The 8,157-nt window shown below is 45.4% G+C and overlaps 1 protein-coding gene across 3 annotated transcripts in view; it reads left to right on the top strand.

The window, feature by feature from the left end:
- The first annotated feature begins 2,190 nt into the window (after positions 1-2,190).
- Positions 2,191-8,157, top strand: part of ARVCF (ARVCF delta catenin family member) — a 282,834-nt gene continuing 276,867 nt past the window's right edge. For 2 of the 3 annotated variants that reach the window (XM_057414996.1, XM_057414995.1), the window contains exon 1: positions 2,191-2,428. The gene's annotated coding sequence lies outside the window, so the exon portion shown is untranslated. The remainder of the gene's footprint in view (positions 2,429-8,157) is intronic. The other variant, XM_057414999.1, reaches the window with a different exon arrangement.

Here is an 8,157-nt window from a genome sequence, read left to right as displayed (position 1 = left end):
AGAGGTCCCTTCCAACCCTAAAGACTCTATGATAACACTAATTTGACTGCTTGCTATCAGAATTGAGCTGGTCTAAGCCTACCAACTTTACTGCAGGAGTGGTTTACATCTGCTTGTTTCCATTTTCAAGTAGATAGCTGCTATGACGGCAGACATCTTATTACTGAATATGGAATAAGAGTAAGCAGTTAACAAAGAGAAGCACATAACTGAAGCATTGCCAAGCACACCAAAACTATTACAGAAAAAAATACTAGCCCGCTCTTTAGCCACTTAATTTACAATATTAACTGAATATTTATAACTAAAATCAATAGTAAGTTGGCTTCAGCTAGAGCTGAGACACTTGAACCACTACCACAGTCAGGATAAATGCAGTTAAGACTGCAACACATTGCTAAGAACCGTAGGAAGTCTGAAAACAACTCAAGCCCCCTTAAGAAGTTACTGAATTTAACTGAAAAAGAAAAAAAAAAGTCGAGTATATGTAACATTTTCACTTTTAAAACCAGCACGATACACAATGGAGAGTGAGCTCGTAATCAAGTACCTCAGAGCAGTCTGCGCTCTGTTAGCCTCATACAATCACAAAATAGGTCTCTCAACACCCCCCCCCCGTGTTTTCAATACCTACAAACTGAAACATCAGTAGTTTTTAGTACCTTTCTGTGACTTTTTCTTGCTAAACTGGCATCAAAGGCTCACCGTATGTTAAAACGATTACTTTATCAGATTCTTTTATATGGCAAGTTCCAACTACCCACCACCAGCACAAAACCAAAACGCCATCACATAACCATAAGGAAACAAGCGTTGCGTGGCACTTTACGTGCTCTAATAACTGTTATTGGATAAATTTAGGTCAAAAGTTCCCCGAGATGAAGGTGCTCGGTGCAGTCCTCCTTCGCGCCACGGCCTGTGAGGGGAAGGGGCCACCGCCGCCGGGGCCGTGGCGCGGGGCGGGGAGGCAGCACACACAATCTCTCATGAGCCCGTTCGCTCCCCACCAGGCAGCGCCGCGAGCGAGGGTTCTCCCCTCTCATGAAGCGACCCCAGGGTGTTCCGGAGCCCGCACCCGAGGTGTCTCCGCCATGGCAGTGCAGTGCAGTCCTGCCCCGCGCCCCCTCAGAGAGAACAGCCACACTCACCGAGCGCACACCACAGACGCCACCACATCCCCACTGCTTCCGGGAGGGGTTCAAAACAACGCCCGCCCCTATTGGCTTCTGGCGCCCCGCCCCGCCCCGCCCACCCTTTGGCGCTCTATTGGGGGACGGATCTCCCGCCTCTCCTCCCGAAGCTGCTATTGGCTGTCTTCACACAGGTGCCTGGTGAGCACCGCCCTCTCCATTTCCCCCCACGGGCCCGGGCTGGGCGGGGCGCCATAAGAGGCCGTGGGTTCCCGCTCCGCGCCTGGACCTGAGGCGCTGCCGGCACGGTGTGAGGAGAGCTGACCCTGCGGTGTTACCAGGGGCGGTACCGGGTGCTGGAGGCACGTCACCTTCGACACAGCCGCTACATGTCAGTTCACCCATGTCCGTAACGGTGGATTGGATAAGACCCTGGTATTGGATAGTACATGAGCTGCATCTCAGCTGCCTCAGCCTGTTTCCAGTGTATTTTGTTTCAAGGTATGAAATAATAACATCAAAGGCCTGGTCTGAGCTTCAAAGGCTCATAGCTCTGAGGGCTGATACAGCTGGGACTGGGTTGTTGACAGGGAGTTCGGGTGTAGCTACATACTTCTAGAATCAGCTCACTGTGTGGGATGTGTTACCTTCAGGAGAGGCTCCACTTCCAGAAAGGCCAAAGTCACTGAGCCCTGAGCTTGCAATGGCATGAATTCAGGCCAGGACAGCTTTCCTGAGCATTGAGGAAAACACAAGTTGACAAAGTCAAATTTGCTCTCGGTTATTAAGCACACCATGACCAGAATTAAATATTTCGTAATTGTACTTAGATCAGCAGATGTAGGCTGGGATTGGATCTGTGCCACCTTTATGTCCTTTCATGGTGAAATACGAACTTACCTGTGGGTATTTAAAACAAGATTTCAAACTTTATTTCTGACTTTTTTCACAGGTGCCAATAGAGGACTTGAGTGGAGCCTGCAAATTAACAACATTTAATGCTGAAGCCGATAAGACCAGAAAATTTTTGATTGCTCTTCTAACACTCAATACACACAAGATACGGAACACTTAAGAAAAAGAACTCCTAGACGTATATGAGCATGTAATGTGGCATGGGAGGCTAAACCTTTCATCCTGCATGCAGAAAACGTGGTATCAGTTGTTAGCTTTATAACTGGCCTGGCATCTGACATTGAGCAAGTTCATCTCAATACTTTCTTTCTCCAACATCAGTAATGGGCTTGTAGCATTGACCTTCGCAAGGTCTTCTGAGATCTACTGATGAAAATTGCTGGGTGAGTGTATTATCATCATTCTTTGTACTATTGCTTTTGAAACACAGTTATAGATTGTTATTATATATATATATATCTCAACCTTCATACAAATAAACCTAAAATATGTTTTCAGGTATGGAGTTACTTAAAACAGTAACAAGCAATTGGATGATAGCAAATGGCACTAAGTTGTGCCAGGAGAGGTTTATATTGGATATAACAAAAAATTTATTTATCAAAAGGATTGTCAAGCATTAGAACAGGCTGCCTGGGGAAGTGGTAGATATCCATCCCTGGAGGTATTTAAAAGATGTGGACATGTGGCACTTAGGGACATGGTTTAGTGATGGACTTGGCAGTGCTGGGTTAACAGCTGGACTCAAGTCTTTTCCAACCTAAGCGATTCTATGAACCTATAAGTAGACAAAATTATACAAATTTTTAAACCCCCATTACATTAAAATTGGTAAAATGCATGCACATTAAATATAATTTAATTTTCTTTGGTGTCACTCTGTTTCTCAAAGTATAGACTCATCACTGTGACCAAAAATTACTTAGCTTCTATGCTTGAGACCCATTAAAAATCTTCAGATGATAGGTCTGCTTACCTTTAGTAGGAGTTACATTCATGGAGAGAAGAAAAGGGAACTGTCCATAGGCTTAAAACTTAGTGGTGTTAGTTTTTACTTGTTTATTTGTTGGAGTTGGTGTTTGGTAGTTTTGTCTTTTTTTCTTAATAGATCTGGAAAGTTACAATAATTTCAGAATAGTTTAAACTTTTTTTTAGGAAGCTTCACAAAACTCAGCCCATTGCAAGTATTTGTGAATACTGGATTTGGTAGCCATTCAGACTCTCTTCTGTTTCTTGTGTCTACTTTTGTTCTGCCTAAAACAGCTCAGTTACTGTTGTCCTTTCAGACCCTGTCCTAGGAGATCTGTGTATAGCTCCCTTTGTTTGTCAAACTCTAATAGGCTGATCCCAAGTAGGCAGTGATTCTGTACCTACTTCTAGTGCCTTTAATGAAGAGAGTGGTACTGACTGCCAGAGCAGAACATCTGTTGGAGATAACAAGCAGAAGTTTAGTGAAAAGCTTGTAGAATTGTCCTGAGTTGGTCTCAAAACCAAAAATAGTCCTGTTATTTGTTTAAAACCTTTGTTCTATCTTTTAAGTGCTGGAATGCATGTTGTTTGTAATGCATAAACCACACCTTAACTGGATTATCTTTTTCCTGAGAGCTCTCAAAAAGCGGTTGCTGAAGAGGGGAGAGACACCAGTGACCTGCGTACTGGAGGTCAGTTCTTGCTCTGATCCTGTCTCTATCAGTTGTCTAGATGATGTAAGATCTTTACTGGTAAAATCTGCAGCTTGGTAGACGAGTGGACAATTCACATGACTGGTTAGTTAGTTACAGCAGCATTTGATGTGCCCAATTAAGTTGCCTTGGTAAAAAAAAAAAAAAAGGCATTTTTAATGTCAGAAAATGTGAGCAAACATATCTGGAAATAAAGACTGCAGGGATAGGGCTAGCTTGGCCAACAGTACTTCTGAAAATGATTTAGCTGTTATTATATATAAATGTTTGAGCATGACCTCTCAGGGCAATACCGTGCTAAACGTGACTAATGTAATCCTGTAATGTATAAAATGTAGAATAGATGGGGGAGAGAGGGGAGTGGTGCTGCCTTTGTCCACAGCGCTGGTGACACTGCACCACTTCTGGCACGCACGGTTTGGGATGAGTGGAGAAACACTAGAAATATTTTCAAGGAGAAACATACAAATAATGAAGGGGATAAATAAGATACAAAATAGGGGTGCAGGTAGCTCAGGAGGCTGATCGATGACTCCATTACAGCGCACAGACCGCCGCAAATGGTGAAAAGGTCCAGTTAGACAAATTTGTAGGGCTCAGGTGCCAGTGTTGCCTGGCTGCACTGCACCTGTCTCAGCACTCGGTTCAGACATAAGCTGGGCCCGGAATCTCCCCTTCCACAGCAGTGAAAAGTACCATTTAGCTTCGCAAGAACAGACCTCTGGCTGCTCTGCACGGCTCAGTGCTGCAGGCCGGTCAGTGCACCCAGCCGCTGAGGTGACAGCACAGCGGCACTGCGGGGCTCCGGCGGGCGGCAGTGTCTCTCCGGACGTCCCCAGCCCCGCTCTCGCTCCGGGAGCGCTTCTCGCCGGGCTGCGGCGGCTCCTTCGCCCGCTCCCGCCCTTCGCTGCCCACCGCCCCGCGCGGACGGGCAGTCCGGCCGGCCAATGCGGCGCGGAGCGGGCCTGTAATGCACCAATGAGGGTTTGGTTGCTGGGCGCGATCGCAGAGGGACTACCCAATAGGAAAATTCGTGGCGTGCGAGCAGCGCGCCGGGTTCCGTGCTGGCCGCAGTCGGGCACCGCGAGGCAGGGGGCGGCGGGTGGTGCTGCGCGCGGGTGGCTGGCTCGGTGCGCCGCGGTCGCCTGGGCTGTGGTGACGGCGCGGGGCGCGCCATGGTGCGCATGCCTCCCGCCGAGCCTCGACCCCCAGATGTGAGTGTTGAGGAATGATAACCCCCCGTGTAAAAGAAAGAGTTGGAAAGACGGGACCGACATGGTCCGACCGGGAAACGCGTTCCCCTCTCTCGGCGGGCCGGCTCTGAGGGACACTTCGCCGAGCAGTAATTCCGGGAGGGCACGCGTGGTTCCGCGTTGCACTTGGACCTTTATTTAGAGCGGCCTTGAGGGCCGCCGGGAGGACTGCGCTCCCGCGGGGGCGGCGAGCGGCCAGGCTGGCTGCGGGGCGGGATCCGGTAGCAGCGGGTCCGCGTGTTTTGGAGAGAGGAGAGATTCCCCTGCGTGCGCTAAAAGCGCAGCCGGTGATCGCAGTAGTGAAGGTAAATGCGAGAAAAGGGTTAATGATTGCTTCCCTCCTCCCCTCCCGGCTGGATAAAGACGGTCTTGGATACCCTTTGTAAATAGGAATGTAGAGGTGGGAGGGGAAAATCAGTCGGACTCAGTCTACTACGTTGCTTCGGTGGGTAGGGAGGCGGTGGCCCGAGGCTGACACCGCCGGGGCGCTCTCCCGGGAGGAGGCGCGGAGGGACGGACGCGCCTTCCGCGGTAGCTGGGCACCCGCCGGGCTGCGTCGGAGCGGGGCTAGCGAGTGGCGGGTTGGGAGCTCCGCGGTGGAGCTTCTCCTGCCGGGAACTGAAGGCGAGAGAGGAGGACAAGGGGCTGCAGTTGATGTGCTGCCCAGCGGCTGCCGAGTGTTTGATTGAAGAGTTGGTGTGGGGGGTCCCCTCGTCTTTTTTCTGGAGCACCCGCCTCCTTGAAGCCCGCAGAAGCAAGGAAAATAAGCTGAGGACAAGGGAAATAAGAGAAGACGGAGGAGATGGTGAGCAGTCACTGGGTTGGGAGGAATGAATGAGGTTGCCGGGCTATTTTCTGTGAGAGGTTCCTGCAGGGTGTAGTACGTTCGGGATGATTTTGCATCACGATTGCAGGCTAGCCTTCTTTGTCTGCTAAAGACTGCTGGTTCAGGTTTAACAGCGTTCATCAGTTTATTGTGAGATACACAACGAGGAATTGATTTATACGAATGGCTAAAACTGCGTGCGGAAGCCACACACACAAGTAACCCCTAAACAAACCAGCATTGTGTTAATCCTGCAATATGATGGGCAGCTCTTGTTACGGAGGGAAGTCTTTGCTCAGGTTATTTGTGGTATGCATAGGAGATGGGTCTCTTAGTAGCAAAGACTAAAGAAAACTAACCAATTTCTTCACAAACGTGGAATCCATTACAGAATTAAAAGCAGAAGTTCGGTTTTATTTTTCATTATTGTTTTAATTTTCCCTGCAGTATCGCTGGTATGATTCAAGTCTGATGTTTGCAAAACTTGATCAACTCTTGCAAATGTTGACTTCTAGCATGCAAATAGTAAAGACTGTCCTTTCCCTTTCTCTCTCTCGTTTTTTCTAATGTAGACTCTTGTTTGTATATGTGGAAGGGGGGATTCTTGCAACACGCACTTTGCTTTTCACAGTTTACTGTGGTGCCTTAGGTAGGTCACAATACAAAATGTGATCATTAACATGTTAAAAAAAATAAACTAAGCATTTTTTTATATCAAGTGAAGACCTCTTTTTATACTAATAATATCTTAAACTCTAGATACAAGTTTAGGAAGGAAAAACTGCTGTTTTGTATTAATGGAAATGCTTTATAGTAAAAATCATTATTCTAAATGACATAATATTGACATTGGCTGATTGTGTCTTCTTGAGGATGAAGTGCTGCAGTCTGTATTAAGTGCATTAACCCTTTAAGGTTCCATGAATTTAAACATATTTTGTTTACAAATTTGTGCAGGACTGCATGGTGCAGTAGTAAAAACTGGAATTTTAGTGGCTTTAGGAATTTTGTTAATGCACTGCAAAAGAAAAATTGCAGCTTCATCTTAACTCTGCTGTGGAAAAAGCTTGGTTATAATAAAGTAACAGGATATAGATGGGGAATAAAGTAACTGAAAGGGCTAGATACTTTAGAGTTTGTACAGAAAAATATAAGTTTTGAACTATGATCCTCATCATGTGAGATATTTGGATGGATGGCTGTTAAATTTATTTTAAGCAACATCTCTGTAAATGCTTGTCTGAAATATTTAAATTATATGCTCCATTAGGCAAACGGGTTTATCATCCTATTGCTTGGCTAAAGGAATCTATCAGGAGGGCAAGGTTTAGAAGAACAATACAGTTTGACTGCATAGTTTATCCTCATGCATTGTTCAGGGATGCATGGAATGTATTTTATTTGACATTAGTGATCTTTATGGAGTTGGCTTTGCTGAATTTTATTTTTATGTCATAGTTGCTGTCAACATAAACAACTGAATTCCAAGTAATGTAACAATAAATGTAACCTACTGTTTAGCTAGAATAGATGAAAAATAGTTCCCTTTGATCTTTTCATCTATTCATTCAGAATCTTTGCATTAGATTTCAGTCTCAGCAGTTCCTTAATATTGGAAGAACTGGTAAGAGTTACAAATAGAGGGAGATTCCCATTATATTAAGGCAGTGACTAGACATGGCAAAATTTTGCTTATACTTTAAATTTGATACAGACTGCAGTTTAGAGAAGATATCCTGAAGACCATCTGCATGCATATTACAGTTATATAAAACTAAGCTGCTGTGTTTGATTTTATGTAATGCAGTGCATTATTTCTGCAGTGCTTTTGGTGGATTTTGGTTAGTGTCAGAATTGATAGGCTGGGAGGAGAACCTGTGAGAAGTCTTGTGCTACCAGGTTTATAATTTGTTGCCCTTAATATTTTATTGTGTGAGTATAAATCATTGACACAAACACTGTAAACAAATGCTGTAGCAGCTAAGTGTGAGATTACATTTAGTTTATGTCTTTACAGTTCAACCAGGGTATGACAGTATCTTGTCTAGTGTGAGTGCATTGTATTCCTAATAGCCATCATGGTAATCTTCAAAGCAGAAAGGTTAGGTCAGTTGTTTTTTTGGTTTTTTTTTACTTTATTGCCTGTCCCTACAGAAGAAGGGAGAGGGAAAAAGGCCAACTCTAGGATTATACCAATATGGATAGGAAAAGCATGTATCGGATGTGTTGCATGCAGTGCCTTGTTCAGACTTCATGTGAGTCACCTGGGAATTACCACTGAGGTTTCTGTTAAGATTAAAATCCACACATCTTTAGAAAGTGCTCTTTCCATAATGCAAAACATTTAGAGT

Source organism: Pezoporus wallicus, unplaced genomic scaffold (assembly GCF_028554395.1).
Source record: "Pezoporus wallicus isolate ANWC-B61680 ecotype Strahan unplaced genomic scaffold, APGP_CSIRO_Pwel_v1 contig_8047, whole genome shotgun sequence".
NCBI lineage: Eukaryota > Metazoa > Chordata > Aves > Psittaciformes > Psittacidae > Pezoporus > Pezoporus wallicus.
The sequence above is the reverse complement of the archived record's forward strand: the minus strand, read 5'-3'. Positions and strand labels throughout refer to the sequence as shown.